Source organism: Haliaeetus albicilla, chromosome Z (assembly GCF_947461875.1).
Source record: "Haliaeetus albicilla chromosome Z, bHalAlb1.1, whole genome shotgun sequence".
NCBI classification, from domain to species: domain Eukaryota; kingdom Metazoa; phylum Chordata; class Aves; order Accipitriformes; family Accipitridae; genus Haliaeetus; species Haliaeetus albicilla.
This window is the reverse complement of record NC_091516.1, coordinates 51,206,616-51,232,139: the sequence shown is the minus strand read 5'-3', so window position 1 is coordinate 51,232,139 and position 25,524 is coordinate 51,206,616. Positions and strand designations below refer to the sequence as shown.

The window sequence follows — 25,524 nt, the reverse complement described above, 5'->3', positions numbered from 1 at the left end:
TGGTGTAGGCCTTTCAAAGTGTCCGACCTTGTTTGCTTATTTTCTTTTTTCCACTTCCTTTTGGAGGTGCTTGGGCTGGTTTACATTAGATTAGCACTGTATCCATCCTGTATATGAATCGGTATACACCAAAACTTTACACCTAGAGAAGAAGCCACCACCTGTCTTTTTTGCTATGTTCCTTTTCCTCCTGTTAAAGGAGCGTCTTTCCAAACTTTGAGTAAGAATGGGAGGTACGATGGATACAGTGCCTTTCTCCGCTCTGTACTTAAAGAAGTCACATTCACCGTTTGCCACTTATTATTGCGACAGAAGTTCAAATGCATTATTCACTTCCTTCATTGCTATCACAAGGGCAGCTGTTGCATAGACAGGTCTCTGGTGGTTTTGGTTTTACCAGTACATTGTCTAATCTTGCTCAGTGTTAGAAGATGATGTGGCACAGACTACCTCAGCCCAAATACAGTAGGGAATAAGGAATAGTTTGGATCTTCCATGCAGAGTATTTCATTAACTACATACATTTTACTGTCCTTGTTTCCTCCAAAATGCAGGATTTTAATCAGTGCTAAAGACAACACCCCAGATAGGTTGCTTTTCTGATCCAGTGTGGTAAATCCTCTGTTTCCAGCCAAAATACACACATTATTGTTGCTATTAGAGACCTCCCTTCCCATCCCTTTGTCATTGTGTAACATTATAGCAAAGTGAACAGTGTGGGCTAGTGTGTGCGGTCAAAATGTTCAGCCGTGTCCACAGGTCTTCCTCTTGTGCATTCTTCCTCTTCCTTGCCTGAACTCATCGTGTGCTTTACAGCTGTCAGTGGGACGCTGGTCCGTACCTGGAGAGGCAGGTGTGCACACCTTGACGCTCTCGCTTGCTCACATGCTCTGACTGTCTTTTATTAACATCCCCAACCCAGTTGTTCACAGCGTCTGTCACTCAGAGAGGGGACAGATTTCGCCTCCCTGTGGACAGGATGCTCTGGTAAGCATAAGCATAGAGGCCGAGAGTGACAGATCGCAGCCCAAGTAGCAGACTTGCTTATTTCTCACTAGGGTCGCCATTCCGCTTTTCGGAATTTGGGCACATCATATTTATTCTTACACTATTAATTTTCAGATTTAAATTTCGGGAAATCTCTCACAGTCCTGCTTACCCAACAGCTTTGTTTCCTCCTCTAGGGGATGGCGTCAGTAATTCAAAAAAACAGGCAAAAGTGAGCCTATCCCCATGGAACTCTATAAACACCTGAATAAAACACCTGTGTGAAGACAGGGTCAAAAATTCACCACAGAGACAGCAGAGATGTTTTGAGAGGTGGTACAGGCCAGGTTGGGAAGACAGCAGCATTTTTCCATGGCGTTTTAAGTATGCCGGGGGAATTATGGGAACAGTCAAGATGACCAAAGCACAGAGCAGGTCTTTAACGATAAAGAAAGGCACTGGAGAGCAGGAGATGACAAGCTTCAGGAGGAATCTCCGTGTGAAGCAAGCAGAGTTAGCCCTTCTGTCTTGCTGGTGAGTGTTGCCCAAAGGATGGTGCTAGCGTTCCCAGTGCAGGGGAGATGGAGATCTGGCAGAGAGAGAGGTCGCTGATACATTCCTTATTAGCGGTGTGGACAGAAGGCACGCAGCAGGGTGCATGGCCGACTCCAAACACAGTGCGGGTGCAGAGTAGCAGCATAGATCTGTGCATTCTGCAGGTGAAGGTGCAGATGCACGTTGAAGAGACGGTGATGACAAGGGACTCGGCCTGAGCTGTGGCCCATTGATTTTCCTAGCAACTCCTGAAGGATGGTCGTGAGGGCTGAGAAAAAAGGTGTTTCCTTGAAGTAGCTCAGCTGAGAGAGTCTTGTTCTGTTCTGGAGGAGCCTTTCAGAAGGAGAAAGGGATGCCATGCTCTGACAACAGAGACAGCATTTGCCCCCTTGATCTTCATGCTGGTAATTTGTTCCACTGTTGCAGGCTAGTTCCATGCTCTTGACTAAGAACCAAGGTTTGTGGTCACTGAATCTCCTGGGCTTGCTTCCTAAGCAGAGTTTGCTTGGCTTCCTCTGTGATTTGACAGTTAGCTTTGCTAGTGTTTTTGTCCAGTTTTTTCTTCCATTAGAGCTTCCATGAAAAAACAGAGGTTTAATTGTAAAGAATCTGGAGGAAGTTTTATGGCCATGGCCTTTTGTCAGTTTTCACTCCAACAGAAGGAACTTTTTGGATGTGCTGAAACTCATTTCAGACAAGTTCTGAAAAGCTACAGTGCACGTGACCCCTGTCTGCTATACCCGTAAGTCTTTTTCTGGCCATTGTAGAATAAGGAACAGATTGGTATTTGATTATTTTCCAAGTTGCTTCTCTCTGACATAAGTTCTGCATTAGTCAGACCTGCAAAGGCAAACCTCTTTCTTGCTGAGTTGGATTACAGCCAGCATTAAAGCAGCAAAGTCAGAATCTCTCATTTGGAAGTGAACTCCCTCGTTTTTTAAAAGCTATTTTTAGGCAATTGTTAAGTCTCCTCCTCTGGCGCAGAGTATTTTTTTCTGTGTTTCGATGAGTTATATAACATCTCACGTAGATTTTGGAAAGTTCATTTTAGCAGGCTGGATTAGCGCATCTTTTTGATTCTTAAATTTAGGTAGATTTAAAAAAAACATTGCTAGACTTAGTTACTTCCTGCTTCTACTTACTCATTTGTCCTCTTTGTTCTTCTTGTAGTCACGTACTGAAATGAAATTAGTCTTTGGGGTGTGTTTGGAAGAAAGGAGAGGATCCAGGTGCTGCGAATGATACAGATTCTCCCAGCTGGGAACTTGCTGGGTTGCTCAGTGCTGTAGAGAACTGTGGTGGGTTGACCCCCTCTGGCAGCCAAGCCCCCGGCCAGTCACTTGCTCGCTGTCCTGCAGTGGTGTGAGGGGGAGAATCAGAAAGGCAGGCGTTCTGAGCGTGTCTTCTGTGGCAAGCCAGAAATAACGCTGACCTAAAGCAAGATTAGAAGAATGCCAATCAAAACTATACTGGGCTATCCAGTTAATGGGTTTACATGCTTTCCCACAGTGTTGCTCGTTTATGACAAGTATGACTCTTCAAAGGAATTCAGGCACAATTCTTGGATTCCTACCAGACACACATTTTAAGAGAAGCTATTAGCTTGTGCACAGGAGGTAGTAATACAGTAATAAAGATCTGTTGGTATAAATCTAGTTGTGGTGTTAAGTTTTCTTTGTTCTAAATATAAGTTATATTTTTTTAAGACTTTAGAGTAAGAATACTTTCATTTCTTCTTGGGCTTTTTTTCCTTTTTTTGTTTTCACATATACTTTTATGTTCTAAAGACGAGATTAAGAGGACCAAATGCAAGATTTCTCTCTATTCTGTTCCTAACACTAGTACTCAGTGTACCTTGTGTGTATCTTTATCTACTACTACTGTGTAGAACCTTTTCCAGCTCTTCAGCATGTTGTAAATAACGGAAACTCAAAATGTCTTTGGGGACATTGCTGGAATTGAACAAAATCATATAGTCAGAAAAAAATAATGATATACATCCCTTTCTTATTCTTCCATATCTAAATTCTCGTGGGCCAAAATGCATTTCCTCCTTGGGTCCATACCCTGGAATTAGCTGCTCGTGCTCCTTGCCATTTACCCAGATTATGCATCTCAACTTCACATGCCTCATGCAAGTACAGATCTGTTGTGACGAAGATGGCAGCTGAGAGTAGGTAGATGGACACACAAAGCAATCAGGTCAGTGGCTTTATGCTTCTTATTGTTGGCTTTTTTTCTGAATTTCCCTCAGTACCTCAGTCTGTGCTTGGTGTTCAGTTTCTCAGGACCGAATGGGTTATTCCAGATGGCTTCTTACCTGAGCGGCATGGGCAAGAGCTGTCATCTTCTTGGCTCCCTGACAAGACCCCTTCCATAAAGACACAGTTTGTTCTCCTGCTGCTTCACTTCCCCTCTGTGCCCCTCTCAGGGCCCTCCTACCTGTTAACTCACTCTTAGTGTAATATCCCCTCGTCTTACATTATCTGGGCTTCTTCCAAATTCACTTTAATTTCCAAACCATCTTTGTGGGTCTTTTGTATTGTTTCTCATCTTCACTGACGTTTCCGGCACCGCCCTGTTTACTCTCATTTGCAGATGTCATTAGTTCATTTTTAGTTCCCTTTTACAGGTATTGAAGAAGTTAGGTAAGGTGGGACTCGCCAGTTAATACCACTGCACAGCTTAGTACCTTGTTTGTTTACTGTATTGTGGCATTGTTTATGTCCAAGTATAAGTTAATTAAATCTGAAATAAAGTGTTCCTGAGACGCTTGCAGTTTCTACTTAAATTGAATGTATTCTGTGGTTACATCATCTAGGGCTTTTTGCTTTGGGTGCTTGACTGGATTTTCTTGTTTTGTTTTTTTAATAAAGTAGCGGTGGCAGAATGGAAGTGAAGCCACTTCCTGCAGTAGTCTTATTGCATTTCTGTAAGGGTGCTTGGGAAGAGTTTTTCATTATAAACTTGCAATTATTTTTTTTTTACCTCTTAGCAGCTGGGCGTTACTGGTGAAGCTGTTTAGCTAACAAATAAAAGCCATTTGTTTTTAAACGCATTGTGCCTTGTACTCTAGATCCATTATTTTCTGTGCCCATTATGGCTATGCATCCAGTGTGGGGCCTGCCAGTACCGTAAAGATGAGCACGTCCAGTGGAGGGCTGCGAAGATGCTCAGGGGCTGGATCACGTGCTGTGGGAGGAGGGGCTGAGGGATCTGGGCTTGTTCAGTCTGAAGAAAGGATGGCTTCAGGTTGGTCTAACGGAAGCCCCCTGGACCTGCAGGGTGGTTATCATGGAGAGGGAGTCAGGCTCTTGCTGAGGTGCACGGTGGGAGGGTGCATAGACAATATGCATAAATTGAAATGAGAGTTAACTGAATATATGGGAAAAAATTTTCCCTGTGAGGACAGTCAAGCAAGGGAACTGGTCACTCAGAGAGGCTGTGCAGTCTCCACCCATGGAGGTTTTCAAGACCCAGCTGTACAAAAAGTCCTGAGCAACCTTGACTCTGCTGTGAGCAGGAGATCGGGCTAGAGACCTACCATCCAACGTGAATCATTCTACAGTTCTGTACCATTCATCAGCCTTACACCACTGCTGATCAGGTTTTGCTTCCCTGTTTAAATAACAGTAAATACGTTGCATTAGCTCTAGTTTCATAAGTCTTTTAAAATCCAGGTTGAATTTCCAAACATACCGCTTACATACACTGACGGATGTATTTTTATCTACTGATATGTCCTTTGTAAAGAACTAATTTGGTCATCTTGTAAAATGAGGGTAAGGACTCTGTTTGTCAGCTGGTCCTGTATTTCCATGATGTCTGACAACAGAGCACTTTGCTATGATTAAATTATAAAAGAAAACGGGGCGTTCTGAAACGACCGCAGGGCTTCCGTGAAATGGGAACAAGTTGGAACTAACATAAGCTGTATCTATTATTTCAATTCCCATCTGAGGTCCTGCTTTCTTAACTATAAATAATGGACAGCCCCATTTACATACTCTGTTCTGGACACTAGTGCCCAGTGTAGCTTCTGTATATCTTTGTTCCTTTTTAGTTTACTTTCTCCTCTGTATTATAGCTGCTGCATTAAAATATTTTAAGGTATAGGATGATGATCTATGAAGTCTTTTTTGTTTGTTTCTGGTACAGGGGGGCAGCGTACGCTTTTCTTGTTTCTCTGCTCAGCAAAGACAGATCGAAATATCTTGATTTTAATACCTACTACACAGTTTCCAAAAAAGTGTTAACTAAATTTTAACATCTACAATGGAAAAAAAACCCTCATTTCCATATTCATTCTAGTGCAACAGTAAAAGCTTTTCTTTCATTCCCTCCATGGTTTTGCTTCAGACAGATAAAATCACTGGTGTAATTGTGGTTTTATGTGAATGAAATGTCTCTTCTCAATTACTATTTCAAAACAAGCTTGCTAATTCCCATTGTCCTAATCTAAAAAATCCATTATTTGCCACCAAAAACCTGGCAATGTCACCTCAGTTTTCATTTTTAAAAAAGAGAGTATTGTCTTCAGAGTTTTATTAGTTTCTAAGAACTAACCATTTTTATGTCAGTTCTGTAGTGTATAATTCATGCACAGTAGAATAGGATAGTAAGCAGTGTTAACACTATGTTGTGCCTGCCAAAATATATTTATAAAATTCATTGGGGGCCAAGATGGTTGAATGATTACAGCACTGGTCTGGGAAATGAACACCTGGCTTCCAGTGCCAGGTCTGCCATTCCCTGTATAATGTTTGCAAAAGAAAAGCAATCTCATTTATTCTTGTCTATGGAGAGAAATACCATTACCCTTTTCTGCAAAGTGTTTATATGGTACTTCTCACTCAAAGACTTTTAAGTATTATTAATTTTACTTTCTGACTCAGCTTAGGAAATCCCAGGGATCCTTAACCAGTAGCATGTGGTGTTTGCAGGCTTTAATTCAGAAGAGTTGACCGTAATGAGTCTCCCAGCTCTGTCTTTAAATGTGATACAGGAGTATCTGGATGTAATGCTATTGTTGGTGTTTTTTGGAAGGTCAGCCTAAATGACTTGGACTCCAAGAATATGAAATTATCTGGGTTTTTTTGTTGTTATTGTTTTGGGGGGATGGGATGGGGGGGTGTTGTTTGATTTGTTGTCGGGTTTTTTTAGTGTAACATGTAAACTGTATCAGTTAAATTCCACAATGCTATTATGTTTTTTACCTAGCTGAAAAGACTTAAGGGAAGGGCTGTTGAGAACTTCTTCTTAAATCTCTGCCCATGCAATAATTTTTTAAAATTGCTTGAAAGATCATGGTGTAGTTCTGTCACACTGGGCATAGAAGAGTCCCCGCTCTTCCCACGGTCTGTGGGGAGTGTGAAGGAGGAGGATGTAATAGTTTTAAAGTGGATGATTCAGACTGGTGGGAGAAACTGCTCCATCCCACGTGTAAGGATTAGAAATCGCAAAATCAGCTTGGATGGAAATTAAGCTACAATGTGTAAGGCCTGCTGGGATTTCAGAGGGCTGGGCCATACCCCTCTGTGTACATTCTGCCTGTGGCTGAGGAGTTGGTGGAGCAGACGGAGTGGTTGACTCTCAGAGTTTCCATAATTTTTGTTGGCAGTTCAAATCTGTCCATTAATAGTTACATAGCTGAGGATGTACAACAAAACCTAATTTTCCCTTGGCTGATTGTGCTGCATTTGTATCTCCTGCAGTATATAGTTCTGGGATATAGGATAACGCTGGAACTGTTAAGTCAGTAACACTGCAAAAATGTGCATGACTCGAGCAGAAAGATGTTTATGTTTAAATGTAATGTTCTTGCCTAGAGCCATCTGGTTTATACTGTCCTTGAATTCTTTTCCAGATCTTTGTCTTTTCTGATTTTGTAATGTAGTGGAACATTTGCTATTAATTAGAAGAGTCCTTAATGTCCTTACTCAAGAAAAGCAGCTAACTTAAATCTCAGAAAACTCCAGTATATCAATTCAGAGCAGGGTGGTCTAATTTACACAGCACAATTTACAGACCAAGTCCACACAGTCTGCCATCACAACCTTTGTGAAAAGGGAGGGTGACTACAGGGGAATCATACGTAAGCCCTACAGCTGAGTGTCTCCCTAGGTGCTCGTACACAGCCTGAGAAGGAAACTATGAGCTGCTGTTGCTGCATCCTTGTACGAAAAGGAAGAGAAGGCAGAACTGACAATTCCTGCGTGTGGCTGGTAGGCAGCACTGAATTACGCAGCCAGCTGCTTCTACCTGCAAGGAGGGCCATGAAATAGGTGTTATGAACCTTCTGTCGCCGCTGGAGAGTTTGGACCACTGTGACTCAGAAAAAGCTCTGCTAGTCATGGTGCCTAAGCATTCCTGCTCTGTTTTCTAACAGCAGCCCAAACTGGCATTTATTCTTAGCCAAATGTGGAAAAGGGGGAAAGACTGGGGAGATAAGGGCTCCTGTGGTATCCCACATGTTGCACTCTTGTAGGCTTACTCTTGAATCTCATGCTTTTGCCAGGCAGTGGAACTGACCTCAGCAAAAAGTTTTAACCAGGTTAATATTAATTCAGTTTTGACCCACAGCACCTTGAGGAGACAGCATAATGTTCTGCTGGTGCAGGGGGACTGTTCCAGTCTCATAATATGTATGTAAATGGAGCTTCAGTGGAGGTTTTGAGTGTATATGAACTGTGCGTGATCAGAGCTCAGAGAAGCAGATTATAAATTTCTCTGGTTCTCTGCTGTTGAGACTGGACAAATGGGAAATCTCAGGATTAAAGAGCACTACAAATTACGTTTACAGAAATACTCTACTGGAGGTATTTGAGAAGATAAATTTGAGAATCTCATACAGTTGGTGGACACATGCTGAGGAAATATTTCTTCCCTTCCAGCCCTTCACCTCCCTTCCTTCAAGAAATACCTGCACTTAAATTTGACTGGATGTAGATATATGGTATGTTAGGAACACGAAAAATTGCACTAAAATTTACATATCCTATGACACTGTACATGCAATTATGCTTTTGTGATTACAGTTTCTTTGAAGTGGGAAGGGCACACTAGGACTGAGGCTTATTTTATCTCCACTATGGAAGTTTGGTGGAATATGTTTTTTATAAACTTTCTGTCTCAGTCCAGGACTTAGAAATAGTTCTTTCAAAAGTGTGTCCTAACAGAGGTTGACACCTTTTTGCTCTAGTAACATACAGTGTCTTATCGGTAGGTCTTTATATTTAGAGTGGCACGGACTTTCAAATACATTGTCTGGCTCTGGAACCTAAGAACAAGAGAAAAAAACTACTTTCCCCTTTTTTCTGGGTCAAATCCAATTTTACTTTTTCCTCTTTGTTGCAGTGGACGTTTGGATTGCTGCTGATTAAATTGCCTTACAGTGATGTTAGAGCAACTAAGTTGGCAGGAAGGTATGCTGTTGTGTGGCTCAGTTAAGAGCAAATTCACGGTGGCATCTGTAGCTCTTGTGCTTTGAGATATGCTCAGTGACTGAAATTGAACTGTGTCCGGAGCATTAAGTTGAGATCACAAGGTAAGGATTCTTCCTTCAGATGGAAACTGTTGGCTTGCTTTTAGTTTGTTCCCCAGTCTTAACCCCCTCAGAAATGTCAACATCTGCATGGCTAGAATAAAGAGTCCCAAATGCAGTCTTAGGTTCACTGGAGTAAACAGTTAAACATATGTTTCAGAGTCAGTTCTGTGATGCTGAGAGTTTGCTCTGTGACTCCCAGGTTCTGCAGTGAGATTTATTTCAACATGGAAATAGTAAGGCCTCTGGTGGGATTAGAGGAAGAGTAAAACAGTGATGGTGAAAGTCTGTTCCTAGGACTGCAAGCCTTATACCAAGCACAGAATGCTATCCTGTGATTGTTCCCAGGAGTGCAGGGAGAGTGGGAGGAGGGATGTGTTTATTTGGCTGATCAGGGTTCGGTTTGCAGGCACTGAGTGGTTGCTCCTTCTACCTGGGTAGTCACTTCCAGCTTTGCAGCTTGTACTTCTGTAAGAGCTGTGCAACTCATTTCAAGCTTGGCTATTTTTTAATAATGGTTTTGTGTAAAATTCAGTGTGGGTCCATCTAATGGCAAATTCCACTTCTAAGAATCAGGTGAGATGCCTGAGCGTAGCTGTGTACAAAAGGTAGCCAGCAGTACCTTCTTGTGTAGGTTCTTTGAACAGAGTGCTTTCATGTTGCTTGAAAGTGGACTGAGAAAGATGGAGGGACAGGGTTGGGAGGATGAGGAACAAGCACCTTCTTGTTGCAGAGTAAGAATATCCTTGTGAAGGATTAATGACAGCTTAATTAATGTTAGTTTTCTGTGACTATCACTTTTTTTTAAAGAGCAGATTTATCTCAGCAGGGTTTTAAAAGCTTGTTTTTCAATACATATTCCAACATATTCTGGCACGCGATTTAGCAGTTAGGTGCATTTCAGCTAAGTTAAATCATGAAGCGTTGCACAATTTTGAGCAGGTTAGGGGAAAAAAAAAAGAAATGACAGGTTGCTTTTTAATGTTGCTGCTCTTTTCCAGCAATAACACATTTTAGACTTGGCCCTTGCTGTTGTAAATCTGATCCATGTCATGAAGTCTCTTTTAAAATACCTGTTTATTGAGTTGACTTTCTAGAAAGAGGCTTTGAGGTTTTATGCTCTCTGGGGCTTAGATATCTGTGGCAGCTGAGATTGCTGCTTCTGCTGCATACTCAGCACTGCAGCTGAAATAGGCAAAAATGGTGCCTGCAAACAGAGACAATGTTAATTGCTCACTGCAATTAGGTAAATAGCTGCATCGGTGCATAACAGCAGGAGGGAGAGAGTTAATGAGGGGCTAATTCGTCCTCAGAGGGACCACAGGGCTGATTGCAAACAGCTGCTGTACTACAGGCTCTAGGCTGCACAAGGCGATACTGTGGTGAGCCTGGCAGCTTTGGTGAAGAGAGGGAACAGAAGAATGGTACATAGGGAAGACAATAAACAATCCAGCAAAGAAAGGACATGGAAAAGTGTCCTATGCCTGGATCCATGAGAGAGGAGAAATCGTAACAGGCAGGAGGGAAGGAAGGGAAAGTTCAGGCTGGAATTGCGGACCGGAGGCGGGGATGCAGCCACTTGCATGCCCTTGACCTCCATGGGTGAATGTCAAGGCTTACAATTAAGTCAACATGGTATAGTGGAGGTGTAGCTTGGGTATTAAAACAGCACACTGTGTTAATGGCATGGTTAGCCAAGCTAGCTGGCTCTGTTAGAAAGTGGGGGAATGTTGCTCAGGATGGATGCTGGGTATATGGTGGTGATTCACCAGAACTGCATACTTATGATGGCATTTGTCGAAATATGAATGAAAACAGGAGTTTGGTTCACTAATGTCAGCAACACAAGTCAAGTTATCCACAGCTCTGTAGGATATGAATAATTCAGGTAATTGTCATCTCGAATACATACTGTGATGTTGTCACGTGAAAGTGGGCTTCTTGCTTTCTACAGCTGTCATGTACATAGTCATGTCTTGTGTTCCTACTTACATACCAGTAGTTGTTACCACTATTCACACACAAAACCTTGCAGCATATGCCTGTGTCCGCATTTTGAACTGATGCTTGCTTCTGTGCCTGAGGATACTCATTAAAGCCCCAGAAATGCTTTAGCTTAAGCCGGAGCCAACCCACTTCATAAAAAGGAAACTGCTAATGCCTTTCCCACTGCTTTTTCCTGAAGACAAACATTTTTTTCCTGCAGTTGATACAGTTAGCTGAGGAGCAGGGGGGGAAACCAACTTCGAACTTCTCAGCACAAAGAACCATGGAATATACCCCAGAGATATACTTGAGAACACAAGGATTGCTTATATACAGGCTAGATTGACCCAAATGTTAATATAGCAGAGGCCAGTGATGTAATATATGCATAGATTTCGGTTGCTGACAGCAAAAAATGGTTAGCATTGTCAGCTCTGTGGCCAGGCACTGTCCCAGAGGGCTGTAATATGTCGAGCACCAGAACTGTAAAACCAGAGTGTTCCAAAGAAGGGCAAAAGGGAGGATCAAAACTGTAAGAGCACCTTCTGTTAAATAGATTAGGGCATGTCAGCCTCAGGTGATAAGGGATAAAAAGGGGTATATGTTTTGAGAGAGCATTATAAATTCATGACTGATATGAAGAAGATCAAAAGGGACGAAAGTTATTCTTGATGTGCAGAACATACAAAGCAATACCAGGGAGGCATTACAAATGTGTACCCTGTTCTTAACGCTTTTTCTTCAACTTCTGTGATTCACTACTCTCAGAGGAAGGATGCTGGACTGTCAGCCTGTGGTCTGGCCTGATACAGCACTTCTTAAGTATGCTCTTTGAACCAGGAAACTTGCTTTAAGGCGGGAAAAATACAATCCTGGCTTTTTTTCACTGATGTTTCTTCAGTTAGATTGGAGTGGTTGCTGTTTCATTATTAAAATTACATTAAAGATAATACTTCTTAATATGTGAAGATTATAAAGCCCATAGAAACCATTTCTGAGAATGTAAATTAAAAATATAATAATGCAACAATGTAACTTCACCTGAATTGTGAAGTATCATGTTACATAAACAGTAAAGCCATGGAATATGAAAAAAGTAACTTTCACTTTCATTCTACCAAATTTTGTGAGTAATATGCCACATGCTGTATAAAGATACAAACAAGAGTGCTATATGAGTGAGGAACATGCTCTATGAGGAATTAATGCAGAATAGCTTTGGCTTTGGTATCAGCAGGCATTTGGGCCTATGTAATATGCAGGGGTGAAAAATAAGCCATGTGTTAAATGGATTAATGCAGTGTTGATCCTCTTCTGTCAGGACAATTAACATGAGTAAAATCTTTGCCCTACTTTAAACAGATAAGGAGGGACTGTATTGTGTTCCTCTTAAGATTAATGTTCCTATATGGGCAGCAGAGAGCACAAGATTTATTTCCTGAACCTTATGTAGATGTATAGCTGTGCCAGTTACTGCTTGAAAGCTCTTTATGAGCCACGTTCATGGCGAGTCTTTTTTTGTGTATGTTAGTGAAAGTGGTCAAAAGAAGGATGCAGACATTTTGAAGTGTTAAATGGGCTGTGTGACATGTACAATGCCCTTAAATTATAAATTTTGTCTTGTCATGACCCCTGATTTTCTTTTATATATGTGCATACATGGACGTGCATTTGTATGATATAAACATAAAAAATGTATTTTATTAAATGCGTTAGAAGTAGCTTCCTGTGCTGTGCTGACTTCCTTAGAGAATTAGTAATGTTTTTTGTGTTATTATTTGATGATTTAAAGCAAAGAAAATTACACTCAAGGAGAGAACGACAGTCTCATGGGATGTGCACTTTCCATGGAACTGTGCTCTGGACTCATAAATATCAATGCGACTCCTGTTTATTTAATAGGATTGCATGGGTGAAATATGGGGTAGATTTTGGCATTCAGAGTCCAAGATAAGGAATGAACCTGCCTTGGCTTGGTAGAGGCAGGCACATAATGGTGGCAATACTATGTAAATTAATCTCAAAATGTTAGAGCAACTGCTATTTTTTATTTTTTGTTTGACTGAAGCTTTCAGCTTTGCTAGTTATCAGCATCTGTAATTTCATTATGTGCAGTTAAATTTTGAGTGCATGTATATACCAGTGAAGATTAATTTTTCCAGTAGACACTCTAAAACTTTTAAATCTTAACTTTTATTCTTTTTCAGAGAAATTGCAGGGAAAACGTCATATAAAATGAGTAGTCTGAACCAAAGTACATAGTAGTCTGGCTAGAAAATGGCTTTTCCATTTGCAGAAATTTTTGACATTTAAGAAAATTGTTAGGCACTTTTTCCTGATGAACAAGGGAATTTTTTGAATGTCAATTGAAAAAGAAAATAGAGGCATCCTCACTTGAAGAAGAACTAAAGCTCATCGGTCAAGTCCCTGCATCTGAACTTATGATACAAAAGAACAAAAATGAGCTCATTGTGGGAGGAGAGGTTATGAGAAACAGATTTAATCTTGTACTAGGATTTATGAGACACCTTTTCCCACCCACGAGTTGTGCAGACCGAGTTGTGAACTGGGCTGAAATTCTAACCGTTACATTCATGGATGACAGTTCGATTAGCTTCATGTTTGTAATTATTGGCTACTTGTATCCTTGAATTACTTTTGATGCTATCTTTACAAATTGCTATCACCAGTTGAGTCAAATGTTCTAGTAGGGTTTTGTCATGCTACAGACACTTGATTCTCTGCAGATTTTACAGCTACTTGCTTTTGTATTTGGAGAAGCTTGCTAAATAAATGGCTGAAAATGTATGAAGCCACTTCAACAAAATGCTGTGCTTGACGCTACGGGCAAAGATACCATGTTAGATTATTAGTCCAGTGCACAACAAAAGAAAATAGTTCTCCTGAATGGAATAATATATCCAGGTGTTTCTGAAATACTAAAAAACGTGTCTACATAAATCCCTATTCAGTAAACAGGTTGAAGTGTGCCAGCTGTGCAGACTTACCTGTGCTAGTGCAATTGATAATAAATATTTATGAATGTTTATTTTGACCATTTCAGTTGTTTGTGCACTGGAGGTTCCATTGCTTAAAATATAAGCCATATAATGACTTGAAAAGAAAAATTCATTCATGCAATTTAATTTCTTTCAAAAAGTCTGGTTCACAAATGGTGTATCTCTGCGCTGTCTGCTTCCTTCTAAAGGTAGTTGACATCAGGAAGCAGTTTGAGGCATCGTGCAGAAGTCTTGCTTAAGATTTTCTGATGGTTAGCACCAGATAGGAACATGCAAATAACTGGTACCAGTTGGAGTACGACAAGGTGGTGGAGGGCATTTTCAGTTTCTCAGTCCTCAGACTCACTGCTTTGGTCTTGCAGGTGAAAAACTAGTGGTTTTCACTAATGCAAATTTTTTTTTTCTCATGTTTTTCGAGAAAGAGGTAGAGGTTTTAAGTGGAATTCTTCAATATGAGATTTATTTCAGATGAGTTACACCATAGAGAGCAAGAACTTATTTGGGTAGACCTATGGACTGTTTTTAGAAGGAAGGGAGTTTGTTGGGGTAGAATGTAGAAATTGTGCTTGAGATTTTTCTTTATTTAACATGCTTTCATCAAGATTTGAGCTTAATTGTTTATCTAAACATAAAAAACCAAATACTAGTTACTGATGTACTAAAGCCCAGCTGAACAGATGCTTTTTTAGCTTTTCCTGTTGCAGACAAACTCCTCTAACAGTGTTGTAGTAACTCTCTTTTTGAACATTAAAGCTGATTCACCCCAGAGCCTTATCAGGGCTGCATTTTGCAACAGTGATTGTTTTCTATCCAATTTGTTAAAATTACAATTTCAGTAATAACATCCAGTGCAGTGGGAAAACTCAACCGGAAGTAATGCAAAGCCTCCCGCAGTTTGCCATCCATTTGCAAAGCTTTCAGTAAAATCAGTCAGCTTTTCCCTGGTATATTGATGAGGTAATAAGAAAGAGGAGGCAATGAAAGAGGCAGGACTTGAGAAGTCTGGAAGTGCCAAAATGCACTGGATCTTGCTTATGAATGAAGTACCCAAAGATAACTTTTACAAAGGTTTATGGCATGTTGCAAGAGGGAAATTGTGGAAGCTTCCTGCAGGACCTGAAGATATATTAGTAATTTTCTTGCCTAGGGATTTGTATTAAGGCTGAAGAAGTTAATTCCCCTTGGGGAAATTGCACATCCAGTTTTGAACTGGTTGGCTGGTAAAGGTTGCTAGGCAAAAAGAACTGAGATCTGCCTAAAATGGCAGGTATGACTAGGGGACAGTCGCTTGTGCTACGAATTGACCCGCAACAGTGAGACACTGACCGGGGACCGTAGCATGGAGAGGTCTGAGATTTACAGCCAGGAGTGTAAAGGTGGGATGATACTTGGCCAACCATGCACAACTTGAGTGTTGTTCATAGTATGTTACCTTTCTAAAAACATTTTAAAAAACACTACTTTCTTGTAAGCCAGGAGGTCACTGGAGACCTCAACTTGTTCTCCGCCTGTTCTCCACTCACCCTGGAAAACATGTAAGTGGTGGGTGCAACTACGAGTGCAGGGATTTCTGGGAGGAGCGGCCGTCAGAAGCCCTATGGGGAGGGGCTGGCTGGTGGCCTGAGGTTAAAGAAGCAGGGAGGGGAATGTGAAGGTCTCAGAGATGCAGCTAACCTTGGAACGATGAAGTAATTAAGAACTGAACTGAATGTATTTTGTTAAGCAAGCATGTGCTCATCCGGGGAATTTTTCTGCCACAGCTGGGGGCTCTAAAATTGTTCAGCCGCTTTTAAAAATCATTTTAGAGCGGTAGTTTTGGAAGCTACATAACGGACATTCAGCATGAGCTGACTAAGAAAAGCTGGGAAGATGTTTGCTGTCTATGAATTTCAAACAATTGGACAAGTACATTCTAGGGGGTTTCGCTGATGGGTTTGTGTTTTGGGGGTTTTTTTTGTTTGGTTTGGTGGTTTTTTTTGTCGTTGCTGAAGCATCAGATTTTGGCTTATGGTGGAAACAGAGTGCTGGACGTGGTGAATCACTGATTTGACCTGGCAATACAAATTTGTTTCTCTAAATTCATGATGATAGCAGAACATGTGGGTCATGCTAGAGACAAAGATCCTTGTATCACTGTAAGTACAGCTTTGTTGGTAGTCCACAGTCTTATCTTTGGAAATCAGAAATAATTTTCCAGTAGAGAAGTTTTAAAAAGAGCACAAGAGCCATGGGATGCTTTTTAAAATTATTATTAAATTAGCATAATAAGTAGTATCTAAATTTTGAGTGGCTCTTGAATGGCAATCTCTGTTTTGAAAGATCTGGATTGTTCTCAGTCAGAAGAGACTGAAGTTGAAGGAGCAGGTTAAGGTGGTGTAAAGAATGGTGGGGCTGTTGGAAACCAAGGTGACATGGATGAGCTTACACCCGCTCTGGGTCTTTGTTGTATCCAGCACTTGAATGTGGGTCACCTTAATGCTAAATGCAGAGAATTGAGTGAGGCACATTCTTGGGATTAGTTTTCCACTCCTTTCTTTCCTGAGGGGAGAATGATATGCTCGTCACCTCTGTGGCAGTTGTTGCGAACTGGAAAGGAAGAGGGAAAAGTGGTTTTGCATCCTGAGATTTACAAGGGATAAGGACCTGCACTGAACCTCACTGTTTTTCTCCCTTATTGGTTCATTTTCTTCAGTTGTGTTGGGCAGAAGCGGTGATAGAAAAAAAGCAGGTCTGTTTCCTCTTTCCATCAATTCAGTGATAAAAAAAGAGGCAATTTGCCTTACTTAAATTATATTGAGAGTAATTGTAAGGAGGGTAGGAATGCTAAGTCAGTTCACTGAAGTGGGATCAAATTCTTATTAGTTTGGGCATACCAAGCCCTCCCTAGCTCATAATGGTTTATTAATATCAATTTTTTTATTTTTACTTCAAGAAAAGCTGTGGTTGCAGACAAAGTGTTGAGACCGAGTTGAAATGAAGACAGTATTTTGTCCTAACCACAGTCTTCCCACCACCACGTTTCCATCCCCTGCTTTACTGTTGCTTTTCTCTGTCACTGGGAGTGGAAGTGGCAACAGGTTCCTCCTTTGGAGGGCAAAAGGAAGGCTGAGCCTTCATACATGGTGCAAAAGCCAGGTAAGAGGCTGTCGGTATGGATGTGTGGGCTGCCCTGCAATGGGACAGTTAAGTTTCTTAAGAATCGTAAAAGAGTAAACTTTGCGAAGTACAGCTGTTTTGTGCAGTCTCCAGATTCAGAGATTCGTCTCTTTTGGTTACTTTTAGGTCTTGTTTTTAGGCTTTTCTTCTCATGTCACCTACAATTTTCTTTTCCATGAAGGTGTAAAAACCTGTTGTAATAGAAGTAGAGCTGTTAGTCTAGCCCTCAGGCACACTCCGAAGTACAAATTAGCACCGTGCTCCATTCATCAAGTGTGAACTGTGTCAGGTTAATTTTTCAAAGGAAGATCTTTTCCATGATTACATCCTTTTGTAAAAACAAACAAACAAAAATATGTTCTAAAACCGATCCTACTCACTGGAATAACATTAGATTACCTGTTCCATGACATTATTTGAACAATCTTTTAGTTACTATTTTCTTTATCAAATACTTTTTACTGTGATTAAGGTGGGAATTTTTGTTTTCTTTAAAGAAATGGTTTGAAATATTCACAAGTGCCTGCAAATATTAACTTCCAGTAAAAAAACAAAACTCGCAGTTGAAATTGTTTATAAGTGATGCAAACAGATTGAACACATCTTCTGCAGATTTTTTAAATTAAAACAAAGTATGTCTTACAAACACTTGGTCTTTGTTTTTCTAGAATTTGGATGGCTCCATCCTGGCTTGTGTTGGCACGTTATTTGTTTAGTATTGCACAAGAATATGAAGTAACTGTCTAATGTCTAATATGACAATAATTGCTTCCGCAGCATAGTCACAAAATATCCATTTTGTACGTCACTCCAAAAATTTGTAGGCTTTTTATTAGCACAGTTGTTTCAAACATACAGTTTCCAGGCATGTTTGTAGGCATATCCAACAATTCACTGGTACCACTTTTTCAGATATTTTGACTTTGCCTTAGGTAATTACTTAAAGGGATGATGACAGTGGTACTTCAGGGCTATGCTCTAGAGATCATACAACTGAAATTGTCTAGGTAATATTGAGCTGTCCTGTCACTGCTTCTGGGAGATGGTGGTTCTTTTAAGTCTTTCCACTCCATCTTGTCAGTATATCCATAGAAATTTTACTTTGATTACATTTATTTCATCACTTGGACCATAAAAATGCACCGTTCATGAAGCATGTCTAGGAAAAGGTGGCATGAAAATTGTGTAGGACTGAGAAGAAAAATGGTTGAGAGCAGCTACATATTTATATAACTATCACTTTAAGTAAGCATATTATTTGCAAGTAGTGCTGATCTGTGCTCTTGATAAAATGTAAAATTGCCAATACCTTTCCGTTTTTATGTACAGCAAATGTCTGTAACACAAGTTTTGTATCTTTAGCTTCTGTCTTAGAAGATTTTTTAAGCTTTGCCTAGATTTTCCTTTGTTTTGAAGATTTTCAGATGTCTCCTGGTCATGTGAACTGATGCCATAATGTCTTACATATTTTTTGTTCTGTGTAAGTTTTTCCCCTTGTACCCTTATTACCTATCTTAAGTACATCTGCCATGTGTTAGCGTGACAGGTTCTCATTCACTTCGGCAGATGAGTGCCAGCCTTGTCTAAGCTTTTCCTGGGCAAACCCTGATACTGTTCTCTACTGCCATTAATGAAAGTTAGCAATGCACGGCACCATCACAGCCCTGAGATTCCTGAAGTCAAAATCCAGGCAAGGTTTTTTTGTTCTGTGTCTTAAAATGTGTTTTTCATTATGAACTTCCATTACCAACCTTCTTGCTTCCTTGACAGCAACTGCAGGTTTTAGTCATATTTCCCTCTTTCCCTTGAAGGAGAAGGGTGTCAGAAAGTACCATGTATAGGCATTGGTTGTTGTTTTGCCCTTTCTGCAGTTTTAGCTGGGACTCTGACTATTTTCCGTGCTATCCTCTATACCTCCCATCTTTCATCTTACAAAGCAGCTTGGGTTTTCAAATCCGTTGTGGTGTCCAGTGTCACCTGATAACAAAAAAAATGGCGAGGTTTTCAGAGGTGAGGCAGAGTTCTGAATATTTCATCAGGTGTTTTTGTGTATACTGCCTGTCATTAAAATAAGAGTAGCAATACACAGAAAATGTCTGTGCTGTGGGCTGTTTGCACTAAACCATGCGAAATGCAAATGGGAAACAAAAGAGAGGAGAGAAGGTCAGAGCCCTGTACTGTTTGACCAGGTTCTTTTCGATATTCCATATGTGCGGGGTGTTGTGTTTAACATCAGATTTACTCATTTGAGGATAGTTGATGTTACATGGGATTTCTGATTTAGCAGAGTGATACAAAAGACACTGAAAACACAATACAAATGTGAGTTACACGTGGGAGAACGTAGCATTGCAGTACACGGTTCAGTCATGATGCCAATGTGATTCCCATTACTGGTGTCTGTAATAAGCTCACTGTCACAGTGCTGGGTGTCCCCAGTCTCGCTAGGAAGGCATCCATGGGTTGAAGCCAGCTCAAGTCCATTGCTGCCTTTGAAATTCTTTTGCTAGTTTTCTGGGTTTTATACACTATGTTGAGCTGAGTGACATACACACCTGCCCCTTGTTGGCCTGGCTAAGGCAGGGAGACATTCACACTCTTTTTAATGAACATAGGGAGACACCTTTCCACCACGCTCAGCTGTTGATAGCTCTTTATCTAAAAAGAAGAGCACCCTCAAGTCCCCTTGGTGTTGAGATCAAGTCGGCTTCTTTGCAACAACTGTGATCAGTGAAAACCCTGCGTTATTCCCTGAACTTCATGGGCACATCGCTCTTGCCCATATCCTCTGAGCCTTCTGTGAGAGACTGAAAGCGTTAATGTCTCAAACACCGTGGTGGGGCAAGTTCTGCTTGAGGACTACCTCAGCCCAGCAAGGAGCGGCAGGTGAGAAGCAGCCGATCAGCACCGGCCACCAGCAGCAGGAGGGGGAGGCCGTGCCGGAGGGTGCGCAGCTCCCTGTTCCGAGAACGCTGCTTTGGGTCAGCTGAGCAGGGCAGCTCACCGTGCATGGCAAAAGATCACTTCTCCAGGGAGGGGGAGGTTGCTCCCCAGGCGACCCCCAAGCCCAAAGGCTCATAAACTGATCGGGACACCTAACGGGCCTGAGGAGTTCGGTGCCCGCCCCAAGGAGGGGAAAAGATGATAACGAGGACACAAACTGGAGCCCCACGTGCTCATGCCTGCGGGCCGACTAGACCAACGCTGGACCCAGGGCCGGCGAAATCTTTCTCTTCTCTCCCTCTCTCCCTCTCCCTTTTCCTTTTCCATAATCCCTACACCTCATCCCTTCAGGCACAAACTGCTGACCAAGTCTGGGACTCGGAGCGGATCCAGCCGCCCCTGGGCTCCTCTCTGAGACGGAGTCTAGAAAGCAAGGGGGTCCGCTCTGAACCTCCTGACTCAACGGGAGGGCTCTCCTTGTGGTCCTCCCTGAACCGATTCCCAGATAAGCAAGGCCTGTGGTATATGTCTGGTGATGCATGGTTAGCACACGTTACATCGCTTACCGACATGGTTTCGTGCCGATTTTGCGGTGAGCATACCGATTTTGGTGGTGAGCATGCCGACTCTTGTTGTGAGCAAATAAAAATTGAATTTTGTGACTTAAAGGATCCCTGGTGTTGTTTCACCTTAATCCTGACCAGGGAATCAGCAAACCTGAGGCGTCGTCCTGAGAAACTGGGATGTGACACCTTCTTCCATGGTAGGGGTTTACCGGTCGGTCATAGAGGACACACATAGAACAAATAAATTGGTCCTTTGGTGTTTGGCTGCTTCGTATTGCTATGTGGGTTGGTATCTCCTTACAGTGATCTTGATGCTTTTATGGCTCCCTTGTTATGTTAGAGGTTATGTTTCTGAACATCTGTTCCCAAGCTGATGTGCAGCAGTGCTGTAGCTGAGGAAGGAAGGAAATGAGGAAAAAGATAACATTAGCTCTTTAATATCATAGAGAAGGATGTGCTTAGGTCCTTTTTGTGATTTCACTGTTGAAAATAGCAAACATAAGCAGTGAGTACAACTGGTTGCAGCAATATGGTTTAATTAGTCTGGTTCCAGGCTGAGGGAAAGAAAAATGTGGATTGAACTTCTTGGTGAGTATCACAGTTCACATTGGCATGGGAAAATGCTATAAAAGTACTTGTACTATATAAAGTACTATAAGAGTAATTGTACTGCTTTGGAGTGCTTTAACCTTAACCTGTCATTTTTTCAGCACCCTCCTTCATTGCCCTTTGCATCTTTCTCTTGTTTTGTTCATGGCCTCAGAATGCTTCCAGCAATATGTACTACAGACCTGTCGGTAGTCCCCCACTTCCTTGGCATTCAGTTGATACTACTATCCCATCCACTTCTGTATTCTTTTCCCCACAAAATTCCTGAGAAACCTCACTGCCAGCAAATAGTGTTTTTAATTGTACCCGCATAGAATATTTCACAAAGCCCAGCACCAAAAGCATTTTTTAAAGCACTGTGCAAAATATACATCATTAAATCATGTCTGCAGTGTTGTATGAGATGTTTGTAGAAGCAGGTATAATGGGGAAGAGACTGCAGTCATAAAGGAGGCTGGAAGAAAGGTCAGGAGGTTACTTTTCCTAAGCTTGTTCTTATTTTTTTTCAATTATTGTATTTTTCAAAACTTAGCTGTACAGTGGTTTGCATTTTAAAGATAGCATGGTATACACAGTTTGCTATATTAATAATAATAAATAATATAGTAACTGTTATTATATATTTAATATATAAGCATCTGGCGGGATAGTATTGGGTATAAAATGTGGTGTATATGTGTTTCAGTAAACAACCTGCTGTTGTCCTTGCAGAAAAATTCACAGAAATTGTAGCTTCTAAGTTAAGATAGGTGATGCATTTTTTATTAATACTATGCATCTGATTTTTGTTTCTGATGGAATTCTTATTTCCTTGGATGATGGTAGAGAAGCAAGTTGGTTGGCTTGTCTGATCCCTTTTCAATCACTGCTCTCACATGTGTTGACCTTGCCTGTCCTGTTGGACAGTTTGGGTGCATCAGCATCAGGTAGTGGGTTTTTTTCCTGGTGGAATTCAACAGTAGCTGTATTGGATCAGTATAATGTTTATGAATAGTGGAGGCTTTGTTAATGAACTGTTTTCTCTGCATGAGGTAGTTCTCTGTGGGACCTGTTGCTTAAAGGTTCAGACCAATATGTTTACAGAAATCTTTGTGGTGTCTGCGTTAATTTCTACAAACTTTTGACCTGTTTCATAATCATGTATCATTAAGAGGCAGCCCACCTTGAACTATAAATGTCTGTTATGAATGTTAGTGATAGTAGCTGTGCCTTGTCAATCACTGTTTGCTGAGGGGAGAAAAAAAGCAGTATGCCGTATGACTACCTCCATTCTCCTCTCTCTTTCTCAGTTGTCATATCCTGTAGTGATTGCATGCTGCAGCGTTACAGTTGTGACTGACCTGCTGCCTTCTGGTTGAGATTTTTAAATGGAATCTTTCCAATTTCAAGAGTTTGGATTATTAAATTTGAATTCTAAATGTGAGCTTTTTTCTTCCCAGAGTCTCTTTTGTTGACTGTAGCTCTTTGCTCAGATGTTTCCTTCTTTGTGTTACAGCAGCATCCAAAGATCCATGTTCCAGTTCCCACTTTGCTGTGTGCTATACAAACACACTGGGAACCATGGTTTGTGGGAACGTTCACACCTTAGGGGAAAATGCAGCAATACTTTCTAACGCCCTTTTTAAGGAATTGGGAAGGAGAGCTTGGCTCTGCCAAGAATACACAGCTACACTAGTTGTGTTAACCTCATTATGTATGGCAGCAGTAGTTGGAGGCGCCCCTTGCATATGACTTACTGCCATGTGCACTGGGTACCTGCGTGAAACCAGAGCATCCCAAGCAGCCCTCCTCTGGGTATGATAACTTCCTGTTGTCTAGTCTGCCCTTTCAGTAACTTTTTTTTTTTTTTTCATTGCTTTATTAGTACTCAGAAACTGGACTGGTCCACTTTATGAAAGGAAATGATAATTTTGGGTAGTAGAAGATGCAACAAGCTTCCCTTGTAATTAGTAAAGAAATCTTTGGTTACTTGAAGAAGAGAGACCCTATATCGGGTACCCTTGTTTGTCAAGAGCTGCCAGGCTAGGCAGTAGTGTTGCTATAAAACTAGACAGACACAATTCATGCTGTTTTTTACCCAGTTTGGGGTGTGCTAGCAGACATGAAGAGCTGCACTGACTGCAGTGTGGGAAGAGGACAAAGACAAATCCATAGAAGATCTGCCTCGTTAGTTCCACTGTTCAGAGAACAAGTTGTTTTTCTTTGAGAGTTTTAGATTAACAGTGTCCTTTTATATTACAGCGCCATGTGTATGGACATTATTGGTCTGGTTTTTAATTAAAACCACAGCTGGTGATTATTTGATTATCATGTACGAAAGGGAATGATACTTACTTGACTAAGTAGCATTGTTTTATTCAATTTAGAGAATTGCAGCCATTTTTTCCTGTATTATTTGAAAGCTGTGGTGAAGAATGCAATATCTCACGAACAAACTGGTGAGCTTCATTGCAACACTTCCCCTCTGTTAAGGGAATAAGGTGAAACAGTGGCCAGATAACAGAAACAGATAAATTCACCAGCTTTCCTGAAAATTGGAAGTCAATTATGAACAGATTGGTATAATTAGGCTGGTTCTTGTTTCTCCACACTGTAAAACCAGTGCATAGTTTCCTGTGGTAGGAAGGAAGGCCTCTGCTGAAGGCCAAAAATACAGATATTCAGGGTGTCTCTGGTTTATTAAGAGACTTCAGCGTACATTCTTGAAAGCAGCTGTGTAGCATAAGCCTGTAGCAAGCCTGAATTACTGGTTTTTTCACTTGAAAAATGAGGCTGCCTTGAGAATCTTAAACCTGCCGCAACATAAAAATGTGTGCATGTATATTTGTACTGAAATGAATAGCTGCATGTGCGTAAGATGTTTGTGGACCTGACGTAATAAAAATGCTTTCAACTGAACTCACAAATGAGGATGTCCAGAGCTTCTAGCATAGCTAGTTACGCTGCACTTAAAACTGCAGAATTCACATCTAAAAGTCTTTATGAAATTATGTTTTCTGTCTTGAAGCCTTTTCTGTAACAGTGGGAATACTGTATGTGAAGGAGCTGTTGCCAAATGATTTAGTCTCTCTGCTGCCATACCTGTCATACAGCTACTTTCACACATCGGTACATGGAAACACCTATGGTTTTGCTGGCTTCCAGTACTGTAAAGGTAAAACTGATACCAAAATAGGATGTGTTAGCAGATTGACTGGAAATGGAACAAGAAAAATAACTTAAAAGTGACCTGCCAAATAAAATGTCGGCATAAAGGACTGAAACTGGCCGGAGGACTAGAAACAGGGTTTGTGTTTCAGTCTGAATCTTGGCCACAGAGCGCTGTTTTCTGTGTTACTTGGTCCAGTGTGAAAGGTCACTTTTGTTTTCTCACCCAGTATAACTTGGGAGTTGTTTCTTTACTACTACAAAGAAAGACTTCAGTATTAGTGGCTAGTTTCCCTCTTGGCCTTTTCGGTTGTGGTTGTCAATACTAAGTGTTGAATTCTAACTGATGCCTTCCGTGTAACAATGAATGGGATATTTAAGGACAGGAAGAGAAAGTGAATGAGTTACAAGTACAGGATTCTTTTGGGAATTGTTCTTGATTTCTAAGTTGTGTAGCTAACGTTATTTAGATGATGTTAAGTTATCCCAGTCTGCTATGTATTTTCCCATGCTATCAGAAATGTAGAACATGTCTTCCATCAGAAGGATCTACTGCAGAAATAAAAACAGTTCGGGTTCTTCATGTTTGGCTTCAGTAGATGAGAATCACTGAAACTCACTGATGTGGGACCAAGGAGAACAACAAGTACAGAGCAGTAGCTCAAAGTGGAGTAAGCTTTAGTTGCAAAATAAACCTAAATCCTATGCATGGAGTTACTCCCTTCACCAAGCCAATAACCTATATATGTCTGAAGGCATCAAAACATGATACACCTTCTTTTATAATACAAATCTGAGTCAACATTGAATGTAAGGTTTTATAATACCAGACTCGAGCTGCTTCCTATTAAACTAATGTTAGAACTAATCTACATGTTTCCAACTGGACTACATTGTATTTATCCTTATAATGTGTTTTCTGGTGAAGGAATGTGTGTGCTGTCTGGAGAGAATTCCATGTAAAAAGTATTTAGTAGCATGTGGATTTCTTTCAGACTCTTGTTACAGTAAA

At 41.0% G+C, this 25,524-nt stretch overlaps 1 protein-coding gene across 3 annotated transcripts in view; it reads left to right on the top strand.

Annotated features, from left to right (window-relative positions):
- Positions 1-25,524, top strand: part of MCC (MCC regulator of WNT signaling pathway) — a 225,732-nt gene that overhangs the window by 125,997 nt on the left and 74,211 nt on the right. The gene's annotated exons all lie outside the window — the stretch shown is intronic.